This window comes from Pezoporus flaviventris, unplaced genomic scaffold (assembly GCF_033815535.1).
Source record: "Pezoporus flaviventris isolate CSIRO_AGI_PZ_B2104156 unplaced genomic scaffold, CSIRO_AGI_Pfla_v1 ptg000023l, whole genome shotgun sequence".
In the NCBI taxonomy this organism is placed as follows: domain Eukaryota; kingdom Metazoa; phylum Chordata; class Aves; order Psittaciformes; family Psittacidae; genus Pezoporus; species Pezoporus flaviventris.
The window spans coordinates 617,926-641,132 of record NW_026892571.1 but is presented as its reverse complement, the minus strand read 5'-3'; positions in this window follow the sequence as shown (position 1 = coordinate 641,132).

Here is a 23,207-nt window from a genome sequence, read left to right as displayed (position 1 = left end):
TTGTTTGGTTTTTTTTAAATATTCCACCCTGAATAAACACAACCAAAATACTTGATGACATAAGAAATCTTTTCCTGATGGCTGTGGCTTATTTTTGACTTTCACATCCCAGAGATACATATAATAATTGAAGCTTCAGAAAAATCTGAAGCATGTTTTGAAGTCCTATGTATGAATAAGAAAAAAACACACTGGATTTCCCAGAATACCATTATTTAATTTCATGCAAAGGAGGCATCAAAACACTCTGTTCTTAATTGGTTCTTGATACAGCTTATCTGCTTTTTTAAGGGTCTGTCAGCACAGCATGAATCAGAATCATGGGAGACTAGTATTTAGCTCGAGTTTATGCATGATTTGTCTTTAAAAACAGAATAGTATGAATTGTTGGATCGCAGAGTAATTGCAGACACTATTGACTTTGTCTATATGACAGATCAAATATGATTGGGATGCTTCCTTTTCAAGTGCAGTATTTATCATTGGGATGACAAAGCTTCACAAGTATTTAAGATCATAAATGGCACACATTTGCAGGGATTTATGTTAGTGAGTTTGGAAGTCATTTATCAGTTGAAAAACAGAAATGGCAATCAAATACAAATGAGGAAAAATACCAAATGTGCTTCCACTGCTATATTATTTTGTGGATCATAGATACTGCTAGCAGTAATTTTGAACACCCAAAGTGCTTCTTAAAAGCATGATTAACTTTCACAACATCCTTGCAGAGAAGGTAAATATTATCAAAACATTTTACAGGTGAGGCTGCCACAGTACCAGAAGGGAAACTGCTTGGCTCAACTACTGTGACAGGCTGTTTGATAATGCAGGAGGACAGTACATGGGTATCACAATAGTAAGCATGCTCACTCAGGATGGCCATACTTCTATTAGTTTCTGCACTGCCCACAGACCTTTTACAGGATGTTCTGCTAAGAGGTAGCACTCATACAGCTGAGAATCAAGAAGGGGCTGAGTTTTATAGGATTGTCTTTGCCTGCCTTAGGTGTGTTGTTATCCTTTGGCCACTAACCAGCATCTGGTCTGGAAAGTTTCACTCTGCAAAGTACCCGCTGTTCTCCTGGGAAGGGATATGACGAGTCTCCTCTTTCATGCTGAGAAAGCACCAACAACCTGCACCCTAACCACCTACTTCAGCACTGCATCATTAGTTTAGGCATTTTGCTTACCGTTGTGCAGGTTAACAGGGTCTGCCTAGGATAAGAAAATATTTTGTGCATTAATTGTATAACTAATCTGAACAAAGTGAAGGAAAAATAATTTTCCATTTATATTTCCCCTGCAATATTTTGTAAACTCTTAACTTTCCATGGGTTTTTGGAATATTGCACTAATAGGAGAGGCATTTCTCTTATGAGGGTTATGGTTTCATCCCAGGGAATCCTAAAATGCTCTACACTGATTGGCATGATCCTGCAAATGCTGGGCATAAAAAACTTCCTGTGACTCCCCTGGGAGCTCTGCTTGAGAGGTTTTAAAGCTTTTAACAATATTAGACTGCATCAGCCCTCTGGAGAGTTTGTGAACATGTCAGCCAACATGGAGCACAGCAAACCACTACTCTTATAAAATGTGTCACTGGATCTTTTAGCCACACAGAGTCAATGATAGATTATTTGAGAATGAGTCTCAAATGCACAACTGTTGCCATACGCTCAACCCCAGCAATTCCACTGCTGCACTGCATAAGCTTTGCCACAGAGAATGTATGTCATTATGTCCTTTGTCAGACACAATATGACTTTAAATCTGGGGTGCTGTAAGAGCAACTGCTTTTAAAATATGAAATAAAGAGTAATCCTAGCATTTAACTAGGGTAAATCTCTGGAAGTCCAAAACAATGGCATAAGTATGAGGCACAATTGCACAGCTGTGAAGTGAGAGCAGTTCCACACTTCAGGGTGGTTACATACTGTGTTTTGCAAAATATTATCTGAAGTTTGAGTTCAGTCTCTTATTTCAGTCACCAAAGATTGAATTGCTTTAATTCTATGCTACATATAATTATTACTTTATATATTTTTATATATAATTACTTTATATATATTTATAAATAATTATAATTATTACTTTAGTTATGCTCTGTGTTGTCAAGCACAGTATTATACTGCACAGAAAAGACAGTGTCACATGGAAAATAGGACACTATTATATAATTCTGATTAATTAATTATACATTATATTCCTATATGTTATGCAATTAAAGGTTGTTTAAACATGGAAGTACAGGACAGATGAACTTAACTTGCATGAGCTACTTCCATTAGGAAAATTTCTATCTATACTGCACAGCTTTGCAAACCAAATAATTTTCTTTAAATTTATGGGCATATGAAATGTAATATAACAAAAAAGTATGAAACAGTTAAATTTGCTGAGGATGAAAAAATATTTTGTCTTTTAATTATGGAAGGCTTTTAAAATTTCCTCTACTATAAATTGTTTGGAATATCAGAAAATGTTTTTTGTTTTTCTTACTAGTTCTTTAGCTAATATTAGTATTTTCACTTTGGAGGTCATCTACAAAAAAAAAACAGACTCATAAAATGCTGACAAACAAGAAAAAAAAGCATTGAACAGAAATCTTCAAGAAGGCTTCCCCCCTCCATTTTGCTTTGGAATTCTACAGAAATAGGGGAGAAGATGAAGAAGAAAGTAACTTTCTCCTGAGTTACTCACTGTAGTTTTCCAACAAACGCAGCTGGTGTGTTGCATTTCAGCAGTGAGAAGATGTTACACCAGTCATCATTCCCAGTAAGTGGAGAACTCTGAATGTGGTGCCACTGTCTGTCTCAGCAAGAGCCAATCCCCAACATTACGAACCCTCCCAGTGTTTTCCGTAATAAGTTATATGCTTGCTGATGATCACCTCTGATCACAGATGTCTTGGGATTGGCCGGGATAATTTTCTTCCTAGTAGCTGCTGCAGTTCTGTGTTCTGGCTTTAGTCTGAGAATAACCCTGGTAACATACCAATGCTCAGTAGCACTTACCCTGAGCAAGGACTTTTCAGCCTCTCATACCCTGCCAGTGAGGAGGAATCAGAGACGGGACACCTGACCCAAACTAGCCAGACATAGGGATATTCCATACCACAGCACATCATGCCCAGTATATAAACTGTGGTGAGTTACCCAGAAGGGATGGATCACTGCTAGGCTCAGGCTGGGTATCGGTCAGAGGAAGCTAAGCAATTGCATTGTGCATCACTTGTGTTTACTGTTCTTTTTTTATTTCTTTCCCCTTTTAGTTTTATAGAATTATAGAATAGTTAGGGTTGGAAAAGACCTTAAGATCATCTAGTTCCAACCCCCCTGCCCTGGGCACTGACATCTCACACTGAACCATGCCACGCAAGGCTTCGTCCGGGCCAGCCTTGGACACCACCAGGGTGGAGCATTCAGAACTTCCTTGGGCAACCCATTCCAGTGCCTAACCACCCTTATAGTAAAGAATTTCTTCCTTATATCCAATCTAAACTTTCCCTGTTTAAGCGTTAATGCGTTGCCCCTTGTCCCATCGCTACAGTCCTTAATGAAGAGTCCATCGACAGCATCCTTATAGCCCCCCCTCAGATAATGGAAGGCTGCTATGAGGTCTCCACACAGCCTTCTCTCCTCCAAGCTGAACAGCCCCAACTTTCTCAGCCTATCTTCATACGGGAGGTGCTCCAGTGTCCTGATCATCCTCGTGGCCTCCTCTGGACTTGTTCCAACAGTTCCATGTCCTTTTTATGTTGAAGACACCAGAACTGCACACAATACTCCAGGTGAGGTCTCATGAGAACAGAGTAGAGAGGCAGGATCACCTACTTCGACCTGCTGGTCACGCTCCTTTTGATGCAGCCCAGGATATGGTTGGCTTTCTGGGCTGTGAGCACACACTGCTGGCTCATGTTCATTTTCTCATCAACCAACACCACCAAGTCCTTCTCCACAGGGCTGCTTTGAATCTCTTCTCCGCCCAACCTGTAGCTGCACCTGGGATTGCTCCGACTCAGGTGTAGGACCTTGCACTTGTCATGGCATCAGCCCACCTCACAAGTGTGTCAAGGTCCCTCTGGATGGCATTCCTTCCCTCCAGCGTATCAACCGAACCACACAGCTTGGTGTCATGGGCAAACTTGCTGAGGGCGCACTCAATCCCACTGTCCATGTCAGCGATGAAGATGTTGAACAAGACTGCTCCCAACACCGATCCCTGAGGGACACCACTCGTTACTGGTCTCCAGCTGGACATTGAGCCATTGACCACAACTCTTTGTGTGCAACCATCCATCCAATTCTTTATCCACCGAGTGGTTCACCTATCAAATTGATGTTTCTCCAGTTTAGAGACAAGGATGTCGTGTGGGACATTGTCAAACGCTTTGCACAAATCCAGGTAGGTGATGACAAATGTTCTACCCCTGTCCATCAGTTCTGTAGCCCCATCATAGAAGACCACCAAATTGGTCAGGCAGGATTTCCCCTTAGTGAAGCCATGCTGGCTGTCACCAAGCACCTTCTTGTTTTTCATGTGCCTTAGCATGCCTTCCAGGAGAATCTTCCCCAAGATTTTGCCAGGTACAGAGGTGAGACTGACTGCTCTGTAATTCCCTGGGTCATCCATTTTCTCCTTCTTGAAAATGGGGTTATATTTCCCTTTTTCCAGTTGTTGGGAACTTCACCTGACTGCCATGACTTTTCAAATATGATGGCCAGCGGCTTAGCAACTTCATTTGCCAGCTCCTTCAGGACCCATGGATGGATTTCATCAGGTCCCATGGACTTGTGTACATTCAGGTTCTTAAGATGGTCTCGAACCAGATCCTTTTCTACAGTGGGCCTATGGTCCTCATCCCCAAGGGCCCTGTGTCTGCCTACCAAGACTTGGGTGGTGTGGTCAGAGCCTTTGCCAGTGAAGACTGAGGTAAAGAAGTCATTCAGAACCTCAGGCTTCTCCAAATCCAGGGCAACCAGTTCTCCCGATAGCTTCTGGAGAGGGCTCACATTGTCCCTAGTCTGTCTTTTATTTGCTATGTACCTATAGAATCCCTTCCTGTTATCTTTCATATCCCTAGCCAAGTTAATTCTAACTGGGCCTTAGCTTTCCTAACCTGGTCCGTTGCTTCCCGAGCAACATCCCTGTGTTCTTCCCATGCCGCCTGTCCTTACTCACAAGTAAGGAGGAGAGGAAAACAAACCATTGGCCAAATGAAATTAGTGAAATGGCAAGCCCATTACAACTGACCCCCATGTTCTATGCAATCAGTTGCTCCCAACAGTCAGGACAAAAACATTTTTGCATGCCCAACACTTTGTGGTGAAGGGGTGATAACAGCATTTTCTATTCCCGTAGTGATCAAGGCCCTTGCTAAAAGTGTTGGTCTGCAAACTGCCAAAATTATTCCAGGAAAATTCTGATGGTGTCCTTGAGGAAGAATATAAAATAACACAATAACTCAAGCGAATACATATATGCTATTTTAAATATTTCTATCTATACTAATATGTAGATGTTATTGATGCAATGAGTCTCTAGTATGCACACACTCTTCCTTTGATCCACAGAAATTCCATCAGTCACTTCTTGTCTATGGGTGCCTACAAATCTTCCACTGTGTTTTAAAATGATTTGTTCACAGGATATCTGGCTACAGATTTTTCTTTAATTCTTTTCTCCATCTTCCAGTTTTCTGATTAGACTCCTTTTGTCTGCTTCATCGATTTTGACTACAAATCAGTATCTAGTACTACAGTCATGATTCTGCTGCTAGCTATGGCCTGAAAACACCAATAAGAGGTGCACTGTAGGTCACATTCCCATTGGAAGCCTCCTGAATAAAGGTATTCTTTTCTCATGCACCACAGAGCCTACCTAACATTTTGCTGCTTTCCACAACCAGTACTAGGTATTCCTATGCTCTAGGTCCTTTACACATCTGTCCTGGGTTCAGCAGTAGCAGTCATGTTTTTTTTCCTTTGTGGTAGCTGGTGCAGTGCTGTGTTTTGACTTCCAGCCTGAGAACAGTGTCGGTGAAGTCGATGTTTTCAGTTGTTGTTAAGTGATGTTTACCCTGACCAAGGACTTTGTGAGGCTCATGCTCTGCCAGGGAGGAGGGGAAGCTGTGAGGAAGCAGAGATGGGGCGCCTGACCTGGGCTAGCCAGGGAGGTATTCCATACCACAGCACGTCATGGCCGGGGTGGGGGGGGTAAGTGGGAGTCACCCGGAAGGACACGGGCTTCCGGGTGGAACTCGTTTTCTTGGCCGGTGGTATCGTATTCTCTTCCCTTGTTATTTTCCCTTATCATTGTTGTAGTTGATAGTAGCGTTGGTGATTTGTGTTGTACATTGGTTGCTGGACTGTTCTTGTCTCAACGCGTGGGAGTTGCACTTTTTCGATCCTCCTCCCCGTTCCTCCGGGAGTGGGGAAGGGGAGAACCCCGGTGGGGGGGGGGACGGACATGGACCTCGATTGTTGTCAGCTCGGCACCACTCACTGGGAGTGAGTGAACAAGTTACCTGACTGGGTTTAAACCACGACAACATCAAACATATTGTATTACCTTCTTTTGCAAGTTTTACAATGTCACATGTGAAAGGTCCAGATTCAGCTGTCATAAAATCATAGAATCATAGAACAGTTCGGGTTGGAAAAGACCTTAAGATCATCTAGTTCCAACCCCCCTGCCATGGGCAGGGACACCTCACACTAAATCATGTCACTCACGGCTCTGTCCAGCCCAGCCTTGAACACTGCCACGGATGGAGCATTCGCAACTTCCCTGGGCAACCCATTCCAGTGTCTCACCACCCTCACAGTAAAGAATTTCCTCCTTATATCTAATCTAAAGTTCCCCCATTTAAGTTTGAACCTGTTACCCCTTGTCCTACCACTACAGTCCCTAATGAAGAGTCCATCCCCAGCATTCCCATAGACTCCCTTCAGATTCCTGAAGGCCTGTCATTCGATAACACATGATTAATCAGGACTTGAGATAAGAGTTTTGTGAAGGACTATTTTACAAGGGGTGCAAAGGTAAGTATTCTTCTCTTACATGTGAAAAAGTTAACTGAGGAAATCCAAGATTTGTGCAGTGTCATATGGCCTAATTTTATGATGCTGCTTAAGTAAAAACTGAAAACCAGAGAGCAGTACATATCATCAAGTTAGCTAAGAGAAGAACTTCAAATACTACACTTATCTTAGAGTAAGAGGATTTTGTGGCTGGAAGCCATCCCTCATTATTGCTAAAATGTTCTTTTTTGTGCATGAATAAAATCCATCTAAACATATCGTTAATACTGACATGACTTAGGTTTTCTACAGTTTTCTTTCAATATACTGTAAGTTTCCATCTACAACATGGCACGAAGAAACATGAAAGCTTTGTACAGTATAATAAACATTTCCATAGAAGTCTACATGGTATTTCTGCTGTACATCATGTTTCATTTATCAACCTGAATTAGGCGTTTGAAAAAGAAGGAAATGCAGCTTTGCAGTTCAGTACCTTTTCTAGTTTGTTCTTGCAATAACAAAATTACTTAATGCCATTTATTTCAAGTTCTTCCTGTTCCATATGCACATGTACACAGAGCTATGGGTAATTCACTTATACAGTTCAACATCTCCTTTGTCACAGATGGTATATTTGCAGATTTTTCCCTCAAAGAAAGAAACTCTTTTATAAAATAACTGTATATTCTGCCTTTTTTTTTTTTCCCTTTGCTGATGCGTTTGTATTGTTATTATACCCTGTCAGACTGGTAATTAGCATTCAGGTTCCATCTGACACAAGTGCAGCTCTCAATCCTCCTTAAAAATCCCTTAGGACACACATGATAAGTAAAATAATGTTAGCCACTAGCAGGGGAAAAGTACTTAAATTATTTATTTTTTTTTTTAAGGAAAGGAAAAGAATGAACAAAAGAACCTCCATGAGACTGAATAACCACAGACTGCTTACGTCATGCAGTCAGTGCATGACTCTTGTACAGTGCACTGGATGGAGCTATCTTACTGTGTGGAATAAGCATTCAGAATGCTACAGCTGTCTTGTGGCTATCCTTTGCTTTTCCCACACAAAGATCTATATCCTGTTCCCAGTCTCACCTTTCTCTTAAACTTCTAAGGAACTCAGTGTATCTGGGTTTCCCTTTTCTATCCACAGCGAGTGCTCCTCCTCCTTTTTCAGGTCTCTCAAGCGAATAAACATTATTTCAGATCAATCATCATTTCTTGAACACTGTCACACATGATACTTAAGGTATCATATTGTTCTGAACTATTCTAACTAGATTATATTGCTTTTGGTAAGATGATAATGTTACCTTAAAGCTATGTGCACATAACAGAATTCTTCCATACTCAGTGAAAGCGCTGTCACTGGAAATAAACAGATTTTTTTTTCTTACAGTTCATACAGGATCCTCATTTTCAGTAATTTCTCATTTAAATGATTGGTGTGATCACAGATTAGATCTAGCAGGGACGTATGCAAGACGAACCATCACGCAGTTAAGTTTTTGCTGAAACTGTACCCTCACACACACACTTGGGCTTTCATGTAAGTCCAGCAGGATATGCAGAAGACAGACTGGCATAGCATTCACACTGGGTCACCAACCCACCTTGTCAAAGATGATGAGACAGTTTTCTGCCTTTGTGTGCGATGCACACAGCAACAGGAGAGACAAAGTAGTAACTCTTACTGAAAGCAGCGATTAAATATCATCTCAACATCATAATGTTATTATGGAAATGACAACAAAAAGATGCTCGCACCTCAATACCAAATTACTATGAAAGATTGCTAGGTCAGAGACATGAGAAGTCTCTCTCTGAGATTTATAGCTACAATGGATTTAAACACATAAAATCATCTGCCACAGTACCCAAGAAGGAACTATTACATACCCAAATCAGGGAAAAAACTTTAGTGATGGATTTTCTGCTTTTTTGCAGTAGAAGCAAAGCTGTACCTCCTAACCTCTAACTTCAACCTCTCTAATAAACCGACCGTCAGAACATATTACTGCAATAGCTGCTCGCACATTCATACTTTTCTTGTGGCAAAATTCCCTTTTCCTGTCACTTCAAAAGCTCAGAGATCTAAAAGGGGGATCTTCTGGAAGGACTGAGGGGGACAAATGTTCAGACTTGACATTGCTACTTAGCCAGGGGCCATATGGTTCACAGTTGCCTCCCTGTAATTTTAGGTGGCAATATATCACAATGTCAGGTGGTATCTCAATGACATTTCATCTCAGTGCTTCCCCTAAAGTTGACACCATGGACAGGAACCATTTTTCACATAAGGTGTATATGGCATAAATAGTAAGATGTATCTGCATTTCCATACACAGATGTTAAGGTGCGCTATGCAACTGGCTCAACAGTACAGCACAAACATATTCTGTAGATGGCACTGGCTTTCTAGCATTCTCCTAACAACTCTGGGGCTAATACTAAGCAGCCCCAGTAGAAAAGCAAGTGGAGGAAACTACAACAATAACACTGCCAGCTTCAAAGGTACATCTTAAGGAGAAAACCTCCTGGGACCTCCTTCTTTTAGCTCTTGTGTGGATTTCTTGGAGGAGTAGATGTTTAGGCTCTGAATTAGCAGTAGCCTCAGTATCCCAAAACGCCTCACTATGTAAATCTTACTTTCTGAACTTCTTTGAGAAACATTTTAAAATATATATTTAACATCCACGTATCTTTCTACCTTTAAAGTTCTGCAAGATGGATGGATTGAAATTTCCTTCTTATAAAAGTAAGAATCCATATCACACATTCCCATATTTAAACACTGTTCTTTTGTCATGTATTTGAAAAAGCAGATCTACTTAATATCACATTTCTCTGGACAGTGCACTGACCTGCATAAAACAGCCTATCAAAAAGCAATCTGTCATGAAACACCATTTTTTCTGATGCTTTCAAGGCAAAAGATACATGTATCCCAGTTCTCTGAGAAACAAGAGAAAATTATCTTCACAGGTTTATTGAGGGAATAAATACAAATTTGCTAACTGATCACTTCCATTCATTCTAACAGCAACATGTTGCTTCTCCAGCAATTAATAAAAAAAACACGCTCCATACCAGGAAATAATGCTGACCATACTAGAATAAGTGAGCCAGCACATTGTCCAGTCATATACATTAATTGACAACATAATTAATCCTTGGTACATAATCAATGAGGAACAGTATGGCCTTGTGAAAAATTGTAGACACCAGAATGAGGTTGAATTTTCTCTGAGCTAAAATGTGGTGTCACTAGTGAATGAAACCTCCCTCAGGATACTGTAACAAATACAAAGAACTAGCTGAAGGACAGCCAGAGTTTTAAATTGAGAGCTATAAAAAAGAAAAAAAAAAAGATTGTGAGATTGTGCCAGCATGTTTATAATATATAGGTTGGAGTTACAGGTGAGAAATAGGGGTTAGCAGTCTGTTATAATCTGAAGTTGAGTCAGTAAAGCACTGAAGAACCACTAAATCACCACTCCTTTCATTGCGTGTAGTTTAAAAACATATAATAAAACTATCAGACAAAGCCACCTTCTTTTAGCGTTTGAAGCTGAAGCTGTAGATACCAATCAGTTCAAAGTTAGAGCACTAGTAGGGAGTTCAGCAAAGGGAAGCTCTTAATTTTCATTATAGTCTTTTTTCCTTCACATTGGGCACTTGCCATGAAAGTACAAAATGTACAAAGGTCTTTTTGTCATAATTGAGGCAAGCAAGAAAATAAGAGCTCCATTTCCCATTAAATTTTGGTGTTCTCAAATTTAATTCCATTTTGATAACCTAATTCAAAGTACCAAAAAAAGTTTGATCATGCATTTAAATAGACTGAAACTGAAGCCTTTAATCCTATGCAGTGTTGAGTAACTCTGAGTTTCTAATTCCCTTCTCCCAGTGGGGGTTGAGGTCAGCGCTTACCACGGAGCAAATTGGAGTCTAGCAGGACTCTGCTCTTTGTAAATAGGGGAGGCTACCTTGTTGTGCTTTGCTGGGACTGAGAGGCTGTTCCAAAAGGGTTTATATAAGGGTCTGGGGCTCTGTAGCTCCCCCTTAGAGAAAGGTGAATTAAATGGAGCAACTCTGCATGCATTTGCTAATAACTGGACAGACAGCAGTATACCACTTTTTTTTTCAGTCATACATCTTTCAAAGTTTACCATGCTTCCCATGAACAGAGCAGTCATTACTGCCAGCCAATCCTGTCGAATCCTTTACAATATAGAAGAAGTTACTGGAGCACAGTGCACAGAGATGGACCTATCTCCATCCAGACTTTCCTTTAATGATAAAGTATAGATATCAACACTTTAAAAAACTTAAAAGCAACCTTCAAGACACTGCCTATATATCTGACACAATCCCAATTTGAGCTGTAACTCACCTTCCCTTACAAATGATACACTGTATACCTAGCAGCCATGATCTGAATTTAACCTTAATTTTGAAATAGAATCATAGAATCATAGACTAGTTAGGCTTGGAAAGGACCTGAAGATCATCCAGTTCCAACCCTTTGCCATGGGCAGGAAGCCTCACACCAGAGCATTTACCACTTCCCTTTGCAAACTGTTCCAGTGCCTCACCACCTTCTCAGTAAAGAACTTCTTCCTTATATCTAACCTGAATTTCCCTGTTTAAGTTTAAACTTGCCTTCCACAACCGAGGAACCTCCTGGATTGCTTGTGCTCGGCCGTACCATCCCTCCAACAGATGTCAGGGTGGTTGAAATCCCCCATAAGGCTGCTCTTATCTGCCTATAGAGGGCTCCATCCAGAGTTCTCTTGATCTGGTGGCCTGCCGCAGACTCTCGCTGTGATATCCCTCATCACAGTTCTCCTTCCTTTGACCCTGACCCTCAAGCTCTCTGTTGGCTCATCACCCATCCCCAGGCAGAGTTCCAGATTTTCCAGCCTGTCATTGACATTAATAGCTATGCCCCTTCCCTGTCTGCCCAGTCTGTCTTTTCTAAAGAGCCTATAACCTGCATTACAACACTCCATTACAACAATCCAGTCATAGGAGCAATTCCAGCATGCTTCCATGATGACAATGGTGTCATATCCCCATAGACATTCACAAATATCAACTGGATCTCAGCATATTTTACTCATGAAAGGATAAGAGACGATTGAATTACTTTTCTGCATGCTATATCTTTCCTTTAAATTCCAACAGTTTTTTACAGTATTTTTCATTGTTAAATACTCTTATGAAGGATAGTTGCAGCATTAATGGTAACTAAAAGTTACTACTAGAAAGAAAAAAAAAACCTTTGGAAGCTAAAGTACATCAGTAATGCAGTGAAATTGGTAGCTAGTAAAAGGGCAGCCAACCTTTTACACTGAATGAGTCCAGTGGCATAGATTTCTTTCTACATTTAGAGCCCTTTCTTTGAAGCAAGCCTAGCAAACACATTGACAGTTGTGTGACAGACAGAAAACCTACCAGGCAAGCTCACAAGCTGTATCTTTGTGGGGCTTGACAATACTTTGACTTTCTGTGGGACTAAGTAAACAAAATCAAAATAGTAGTCTTCTGTTCTCACATCGTTCAGTAAAAATGTTTCTCTTAGACTCAGCTACCCACCAGTCACTGAAACCTCAAGACAGTGTTAAACACTTATTCTGATCTGTCACAGGCTCCTGGATATTGTGAGAGATAAATTGGTTAGAGTAAGACAGTGACGTATCTGCAGACATGGCTTAACACTGATTTACACAACCACCTTTAAAGAAGCACCATTTTACAGAGGGACTTGTCCCTAGTACCAAAGGGTTTTTAGCATCTTGGAGTACTAGTTTTTGGAAGAAATAAGTAATTCTTTGATGAATAACTTCAGCTCTTCTCAAGACAAACATTAACTCTTCATAGATTCAGCCCAGAGAATGGAAGGTTGAAAATGAGAGCTATAGGATAACAAGAAAGTTCACATCTGATGAACAGATATTATGCTTCCTTTATTCCAGAGCAAATAAATTAAAGCAACTCAACCTTACCCCTTGGACAAGGGGTAATGGGTACAAACTGGAACACAAGAGGTTCCACTTAAACTTGAGAAGAAACTTCTTCTCAGTGAGGGTGACAGAACACTGGAACAGGCTGCCCAGGGAGGTTGTGGAGTCTCCTTCCCTGGAGACATTCAAAACTCTCCTGGACACATTCCTGTGTAACATTATCTAGGTGTTCCTGCTCTGGCAGGGGGATTGGACTAGATGATCTTTCGAGGTCCCTTCCAATCTCTAGCATACTGTGATACTGTGAACTCTCTCCACCAGAAGTAACACTTTCATATTGGTCTGAAATCTTTCTATCTACACAGTACTCCCTTGCCAATGGGCTTGTGTCAAAAATATCTTTTTTAAAAGGTATAAAGAAAATTCATGCTGAAATATTTTCCACAAATTGTGTGCTCCTCAGCTGATTTTAATTTAGTCCAAAAGTTGCCATTTGGTTCAAACAAACTCTGGAAAATTACATGAATACAGAAGACTACTTTAGATTTTTGACCTCTATCTATATCCGTATATCCACTGGCCTATTGTTCTTGCATATATCATATACTCTTTTTATCTGAGGAAGTATCATCTTGCTTGTTTTTACTAAGTCTGATCTGCAAAATTGACCTGGGTTCAGCTGCAGCAGTCATTTTTTTCCTTCCTAGTAGATGGTGCAGTGTTCTGTTTTCGACTTTAGTCTGAGAGAAGTGCTGATAACACACCAATGGTTTAGTTCTTTCTCAGTAGCACCTACCCTGATCAAGGATTTTTCAGTCTCATGCTCTGCGTTAGGAGGGGCACAGGAAGCCAGGAGGAAGCAGAGACAGGACACCTGACCCAAACTAGCCAAAGAGGTATTCCATACCACAGCACGTCATGCCCAGGATAGAAACTGGAGGCAGTTACACAGAAGGCCCAGATCGCTGCTCGGGTTGGGCTGGGTATTGGTTGGCGGGTGTCGAGCAATTGCTTTGTGCATCACTTGTGTTTATTGTTTTCCTTTTCTCCTTTTAGTTTTATATTCTCTTCTCTTATTTCCCTTATCATTATTATTATTGGTGGTACCAGTAGTGGTTTTGTGTTATACCTTAGCTACTGGACTGTTCTTATCTCAACTCATGAGTTTTACATTCTTTCCTTTCTTCCCCCCATTCGCCCGGGAGCAAGGGGGAGGAAATAACGGGGGGAGGGGCGGTGGGGCGGGGCGCTGTGAGTGGGTGGCTGTGTGGTTCTAAGTTACTAGCTGGGGTTAAACCATAACAAAAACTTAAACATGTGAGAAAATAAATTAGGAACACACCAAGATAAGGATCTGCATGACACCAGCTGCATTTTCTCTCTGCTGCAAACAATTCACGGCTTACCTCTCTGAACATTCAGCAGGAGAAAAAGGGGCTCCTTGCACCATCTGTCCTTCACACAACTTGCTATGAGCTGGCCTGGAGTTTGCAATGAAAATGGTAACAATGAATGCCTTGCTATGCGGAGCCAGAAGTTATGTCTTCCAAAGTGCCTGCAAGACTCAGCCACCTATGTTCTTCAGCCAGGTTTGAAATTTCACTCCTACCGCTTTGTGATGCCCAAAGCCTGCCCACTCAGAAAATACAGGCTACCTTCCCTCTTAACCACTTGTGAACACTGCAGTCCGTGAAGGCCATGTTATATACCATTGAATAGCTATGGTTTCTCTTGCTTCACAGAAGGGGTTCTATGCATATCAGAGAGCATAATTTGGTTTTGTGGGACTGAGAAGCTCTTAATAATTAAGCTAACACACAGACACAGGTCTAAATACTCAATACCATAGAGTGGAAGCAGAGAAAGAAAACCAATGACCATATACCTACATATCTGCTCACTTCACAGTGTGCTTTCTGTACAGGCACAGTTTTCATGAAAGTGAAAAGGAAGAAACGTCAATTAAATAAGCTTTCAGTTACACTTTTGATGGTTGCACACTTGTGAGAGTAAGAAACAAAGAGAATGGGTGGTGTGGTAACTTCTAAAACAGACAACATTACTTCTCATGGGGGACAGTTAATTGGTACTACAGAATATGTCTGAAATACTGTTTTAGTTTGTATGGATAGGAAAGCAAGTCCCAACATACTTTCATCTCTTCTTAAATGAAAAAACAATCCATTTACTATCAGGTCACAATGAAAACAGAGGAACGTCTGAAGCATAAGCAGCTTGTGATTTATATTCAGAACCCTCAAGCACCATGACAAGACAGACAGTGGCATCTTACAGCCAGCTTTTGGATTGTGTTGTGCATCTGAGAATGCCAGGAGTCTATGGCTGTTTCTCTGCATTCTGCAAACAAGTCTTATTCAGCAATCACACTTTTGCCCTTTGTATACTTCAGTGTATATAGCCATGCATAATACTGTTCTGTGTAGTCATCAAAAATCTGCAGGCATATAACTATTACATTCTTGTGCATCTTTTGAATATCAGCAAGAAAAACGAAAAGCCTGTAAGAAAAGAAGATGCATGTGCCATTGTAGTTCTCCATGAATAAGACCTGTGACCACTCTTAAGCACACAAAGTGATAAATGACAGTTTAACTGTTCGGAACCTGGGGAGGGGAAGGGTGCAAAATTGCAAGAATCATTGACAGATTGAAGAATGTTTTCATATAGTGCAGCGATCAAGTTAATTTGATAAGTAACCTTGAGCTCTGTGGATAGTTGGAAGCCTTACCCAACAAGATTTCAGCAAGGCTATTAGTTACCTCTCCGTCTGCTTCACCAGGAATGCTTGGCAAGCTTTACTCTATTTCCAGTTGTTAGAGAGACACTTTTAACCTGGAGATTAAAATAATACTGGTCTTTCCTTTCAATACATAGCACTGAAACTTATTTCTTAAATAATTTTCACTGTTGAGGTTGTATGTGGAAGCCAAATTCACAAGTGTTCTTACAAAAACACCTAGCGCTTTATAAGGCAAATATTGATATTAAAAATAGAAAAGATTTCAGAAGTAACTGCAGAACATGGTTGGGTTGTTTTGGGGGTTGGCTTTGTTTTGTTTTGTTTTTTGCTTGTTTGTTTAAGCAGCTAAAGGCAAACAATTCACAACAAATGATTTATGTGACATTTTCTGTAACTGAGTATATTTAGTAGTTTGTTACAACTTCAGGTATATTCCCTTTTTATCAGAAAGTTTCCGTAAAAATTAAACCACATCCTGAACTTTCTTGGCATGTTCAATACTCCGGAGTTAGAGAGCTGCATAGTAGAATAGAAATGAAGACCAGCAATTCTGGCATGCACATCTTCAAGTCCAAATTTAATATTAAGCTTCTGTGAATGCACCCTCATAAAACTTTGAAGTGTATTCCTTTCCCTGCTCTCCCCTAAGGAACTGACTAGTAGTACAGAACCACGTGAATGGTCATGAAAAGGAGGAGCATGAGAAAAGCAGATTAATTTAACATAGTTCTTCGAGCTAAAATGAAAAGCATCTGGCAAAGGCTGGACTTGGAGTATGACACTGCAGATTTACAGAATGGTAAAGAGCAGAAATTTAGCTACTCTTAAATGTGCTGAGTAGAATACCTATATAGTCCTCATCCAACAAGTTGAAGTAAAAATAATCTTGCTTGATCAGCTGCTGTTCAATTTGAAATTTATAGGAGTGGAATTAAAGTGGCAGAAAGCCTAATACTATGTTCCTTTATTAGTGGTCCATCTTTGCCTTATGTGCATTAGGCTGAGAATTCTGTGGTCAGCAATACTGACCTCAGAGCTCCTTGCTGTTAGACGGCCTTGGCAGCACAGCACAGTCCAACTGCAGAAATTAAGGAGTCAGAGGAAAAAAAAAGTGCATCATTTAAAGTCGTTCCAGATAAACAAAACACAACCTGCTTCCTGAGAAACAGCATGTTGGTCCAAGTGTCTCAGATACTGGCTCTATCTGTTGCTTGCTGCTTCTATCAAGCATGACTCAGTGTGTTCCAGAAATAAGTGTGCACATACTCCTTTTTTTAAGTCCCTCTTCATATACATTACAATGTAGTCTTACAGGGCAGATCTCTTTCAAAGAAAGTATCAATCACATCCTATATCTATACAGCAGCCTCTAAGGACCTCTACAGAATAGCATGCAGCTTGCTTTTGTAGGATTTGAAAACCTTCCTTACAAGCACAGACCAAACTTAATTCATTGACACCTAAATTTGCATCAGGTCCACCATATGTGCAAGAGCAGTCTAAGATAACAGAAGCATGGGCCACTAGTAATTAAAATCATATTGATTATACTCTGGATCACAGTGGTGATATGAGTAATGTTAGCATTTTTAGAATGGAATGGAAAATGCTAAGTGGCTGTGTGAATAAGACGCTTTCATTTTCTGTAAGATACCTTCAGAAATAGCAACAAAATATCTCAAATCAGTCTGTCAAAATAGATGTTTTGTTACAGACTGACTGATACGTTTTAAAAGAATTTAACCCCCAAAATGCATGGAAACAATTCTCTGCTGAGCCACTGAAAACAGCTGGGATGTCTCAATGCACTCAAGACAGGAATGTGTATGAGGAACACTCAACCTGCTTGCAAGTTGTGATTTAAGGGAAAAAATTATACACGGTAACTTCTTCCCTCATCATTCCATAAAGCACAGACAGTTGTTTCTCTCCGTTGCCCTATGCCAGTACTGCCCTCTGCACTTAGCTGGCCATTCAGAATAGTCCACAAAGCCCACTACCAAGTCTACAAAACCCCCCAGGATATTGCTGGAGGAAAGAGCTGTATCTGGTGGCTCTTTAGCTGCTGCAGCATTCTTCAGATCTGACAGAGGTATGACAAATTTGCAAGTCAATGTGTTTTAAGATGGATTGTCCTTTTCATAAATGTCTGCAGGGACGGTTTGGGAAAAAAAAAAATCCTTTAAAAATCTTGTTCTTGCTTTGCTTTTCACACTAAACATAAGCAGAAATATTCAGAGAGGATTCCTGTAATCATACCTAATGGGGGGAAGGGATGACTTATGTTCACATGGAATTTATGAAAAGGATTAAATAGTCTTTAAGCTTGTTTTGTTATTCCACATATACATTGTCCTGCGTTCAGCAGTAGCAGTCATTTTTCTCCTTCTTGGTAGCTGGTGCAGTGCAGTGTTTTGACTTTCGGCCTGGGAACAGAGCTGATAGCAATGGTTTGGTTTGGCCAAGGACCTTGTGAGCATCATGCTCTGCCAGGGAGGACGGGAAGCCGGGAGGAAGCAGAGACAGGACACCTGACCCAAACTGACCAAAGAGGTATTCCATACCACAGCACGTCATGCCCAGGATGTAACTGGGAGTTAGCCGGAAGGGCTGGGAGACTGCAGGGTTGGAGGAGGTATCGGTCGGAGCTTGGGCTGGCTGGGGGGGGGGCAGGGGCGAGTTATCGGTCGGCTGGTGGTGAGATGTTGTATGCTCTTCCCTTGTTATTTCCTTTATCATTGTTATTATTGGTGGTAGCAGTAGTGATTTGTGTTATACCTTATTTACTAAACTGTTCTTATCTCAATCCGTGAGAGTTGCATCCTTTTTGATTCTCCTCTCCATCCCTCTGGGAGTAGGGGGAGGGAAAGAAGGCAGGGTGTGAGGGAACAAGCCCTCTGCCTGGTTTTAAACCACGACAACATATATGTATATATACACATATACACACATACATTCCAAAGACCATGGAGATAAACCTATAATATGTATTTGTCCACCTTAGAATGATGATGTGAGGAGGATCTTTAGAAGTTCTGCATCACTGCAAACCCCACATATTTCATCAAGATAATTAACCACTGATGAAAGCTCTCAGCAATTTAACAGATACAAGAGAAAATTTAATGCCTTGGAGGAATATCCAATATTGGATGATAGCTTAACTACTGAATTATCTACTAACCTCTCCAAGCTCTGCCTTTGGGATAATACAAAAGATGTTTCAAGAATGAGATGGAAGGAACTGAAGGAAAAGACATGTTAAAAACTTTTAAAGAGAGGCCTAGCTCTTGACTTCATCTAAATTAGCTTGGATTTGCATAACATGGGAAAAGATTGATGTGGGGGAAAAAATTCTAATAATGATCAAGTGTCTCGACTTGTAGCCAAGCAATAAATTACCTTTATTGGACATGCCATGAATGGCAACTGAAAGGCTTAGCACTGAGATTGAGTAACTGCAGACACAGTATCTTCTGAGTCACCTGGGGAAAAAGAAATCTCTTTGTATAGGCACTGTCCTCAATTTGCAGAAATGTAAATAAGCATCTTTATCATTTTTCAATTACAAAAGAAAATAGAAGCCCCAAACCTTCTGGATCACCACATAGACAGTAAATAGTCTCTTCTGCTGAAACTTTCCACTCACTACTTCCTTAACATAAAACACTATGCTGCCCAGGCCTGACCTTCAGGGTTTACAAAAAACTTCTATTGACATCTTGATTCTCCCTGCAAACCCAGATGAGTTCACAGCCCATCTGAAGGAGAAGAGTTAGCTCTGATGTTCTGCCTTGCCCTTGCTAAGCCCCTGGCTTGGGCACCAAGGTATCCTGCAGGCAGGAATGGGATGCTATGGCAAAAAAGGGGTAGCAAATGTGGGCATTCTCTGGCAGTAGTACTGTGGGGTGCAAAGCAGGAAGCCCCAGAATGAGTCTGAAGACAGCCATACCTACATCCATCATCGTAACTGATAGCAACACACGAATATGTCTGGGGACCTTTGTTAAGGTTCTTTTTCCTGTTCTTTTCTCAAAAAAGGAAAAGCCTAACTGTAAAAGAAAGAGCAATTCATTTTAGTGACCTTGTTCACACAAGCCAGTACTTTTAAATGGAGATTTGAACTCTATTCATAAACTTTCCAGAAGCAATCTCCTGCTGCTGCCTTCTCCAGGTTTTCCTACTCTCTTGCTGCTACAGGAGAGGAGCCACCATACTGCTGACAACTTAATAAAACACTAAACAAAAAAATATTTGAAATGAAGACCAGCTCTATGCACACAGTCTCAACAGAGCTGCACATGCTTTTAAAATTTGTACTATATAAATGTTGCACTTCAAGGGGGGTAAAGGAACAAAGGATTCATAGGCAAATTCACTTGATATTTTAGGGTTTTGAGAAGGATGGGGAGGATAAAGGCAAAAATGAGGACTTGCAAAAATGAGGACTTACAAAAATGAAAACAAAAGACCAATGGTATGCAGTCTCCTAATCACATACAAGTGTTCCCACATGTGTGCAGTATGTTTGTGAGCTGCTACATAAAGGATGAGTTATGACCTTTTAGATGGAAGTATTCAGAAATACCTATCTCCTAAGAGTTTTCTGATAGTGCAAGCAGTATTTGCTGAAGCATATACAAAAGCAAGTTTTCTGTACCTTTTTTTTCACTGGTCATAATGTTTTCTTTTTAAGCTTGCAAATCAAGTTATATAAAATTCTCAGTGCATCTCAGAGTTGTGTAATAGTCTAAAGAGAACTTCTGCCTTATAGATGGCATGACAATGTTTTCTCAGGAGTTCAGGCCTTTCTCTCTTCCTCAGTACATTCAGTATGAGCCTTTGTCTTACCTCATTAATTAGCTCAGTTCTCCAGACACACTAAATATTCCATCCTCTTCCCAGGTAGCCAGCCTCCAAGAAACAAAGGCCAAGTTCAAGACCTTCTCTCTTAAAGGTCTGTCAATCTTCTCTTTCTGAGGTGAATCCTGGAGTCTTGAAGGACTTCATACTTACCCTTTTCTGTCAATGTCCTAAACATCTCCTCTATATTTCAACTATTCCCCTTTCATTTAACTCTCTGTTCCCCTCTTACTGCTGCCTAAACTCTAAAATCTCTGCATTAAATTCTATGGTTTCTTCTTCACACAATCTCCATTTCTTCTTTCTGTGCCTGTATTTTCCTGGCCTCTCAACTACCGATGCACATTCCTACAGGTGTTATGAACAACCCAAGGTTTTCCAGGCCCCATTTCACTATGCAGATCCAACAGCTAAATTTCCTCACAAGTTCGCTTCACTCCTCTTTACTCTCTGCAAGAAGATTCACATCTCACTTGTACCTCTGCACTGCACATCTGCACAGGCTTGGGTCTTGGCTACTTAGGAGCAAGTCTTCTGTCACCTGAAACTTTTGTGAAATATCAAGCACAATCTTTCAGTTTTCCCGTACAGATACTGCTACGCATGCCACAACATGTCAACATCTCTCCTCACCTTTTTATTTCCTACATCTTGCTGTCCAAAGCCTTAACGTAATTTCATAGGCCTTCAATATTCTGTGCACTGGGAGGATGAGACACCTGTTAGAAAACGACGGTTCCAGAAAAAACTGGAGATGATTCAAAGGCAACTTTGCTTACACTGCCCAGTCTCAGGAAAGCTTTCAAGCATTTGCTCTTGAGTCTGCTTTCAACAAAGGTGTGGAAGTCTCAGTTTGCTTTTCCCCCATCTGCAAAATGATTATGAGTAGCATTTGGTTTCAATCCATCTTCTGACCCTGTACTTCACAAGATATTCACTACAATTCCATTTTTTTACCTCTAAAACGTCTAAACTTTTTTAGTTTTCAAGGAAGAAGAAAAATACCAAATCAGGAATGAATTGCATAGAGAAGGTGTGTGCAACTGCAATTACTCATACAGTGGCTGAACATTCCAGTCAAATACCTAACTCCTGCAGTTTTTCAAATTTTCAGATCTTAATTTCACAATTATTATCATCCTCTGCTATATGCATATTTTCTGTGTTTGCACTAGGAAAAAGGCATTACCAATGGAATGAGGGATTTGTAGAAGATTTTTGTACAGTCCTATTAATAACACGAAATTAGTCTAAACCACAAACTAATTTTGTTGACTCATGGGACATTAACCATGGCTTATTATTAGGTGGGACAGAAATGAGCTAAACAGGGTAAAGACACCTTTACCTAGAACAGGACACCCCCTTAGCAGTCAGTTACACTCAGTACACTCCGGAAATGAGAGAAGAGGAAGAAGGGACACCTTCCGACTAACCTACTGAGTCCTTCAGTCCAAACCTGCAGCACTGATGTAATAAGGTACACCAGAATTTTATGATCCCACCTGCATTACAAAAACATGTCAAGCTAATATAGCTTATTAAATGCAAACATGCCTAAGATATGAAATCAGTAAGTCTTTTTTTTTTTGGGGGGGGGGGGGGTGTATGGGTTAGCTTATTATAGCTGCTGAGTCTAGGAAGAAAATATTCTAAATTGCCCATGAATAATCCCCTCATGTGCATTCTGGCTGCGTGTACTTAACATGCAAAGTTTTCCAAATGGGCTTATTGGAGATAAATTAAATATATGCAAAAATGCCTCTGCTCATGTTAAAACCTGACACAGATTTGAAATGTGGGGAAAATACGTGGTCTTATTTTCTTTCGGGAAACATTCATATTTTCTTCAGAATTTCTTTAATAATTGCATACAAGAGCTTTAGAAGTACATATAAACAATGAAAAAATACTACAGTGAAATAATGAATATGGGGATATTGTCCCCCCTCCAAAAAAAAAAAAGGAAAAAATATTCTTTTCTTTAAAAAAAGTTTATTTTAGTAACATAACAAAATGCAATTCTCATATGCATTCCTACAAGCACACATACATTCCAGATTTATGTATAAAAGAACGCGCAAGGTCTTTGAAATCTGTCTGAGGCTTACAGGATTTCAAGGAATATGAAAGAACAAATGACACACAAGTCCTAATTTGTTTTTCTTTTCCTTATTCTTTGCAATGATATTTGAGTTTATAAAATTTTAATGGCAAGTATTTTTGCATGAATGACCACTGGGTGCCACTGTTCTGCTGCAGAGAAAAAGAGCTGAAACAACATTTTTGTTGTAGTAATGAGGTTTTTACTATTAAAGTATGTGTGCTATTGTTGTGTATACCCATCTTTTGGAAATGACACTGCTGCACAGTTCAAAGTGAGCTTTTTCACAGCAGAACAATAGGAAAAGTGGCACTAAGAGATTGGAAAACCTGTTTAAACTCAACAGGTAATATAACTCCAGAGAAACTTTCTTATAACAATATATTTCCTACTTTATAAAAGCTATGCAGAAGCTGAGAGACCAGGTATCCAGGCTCAGGTTTGCTATTCATTTGCTGAATGACCATGTAGAACTCACTGGG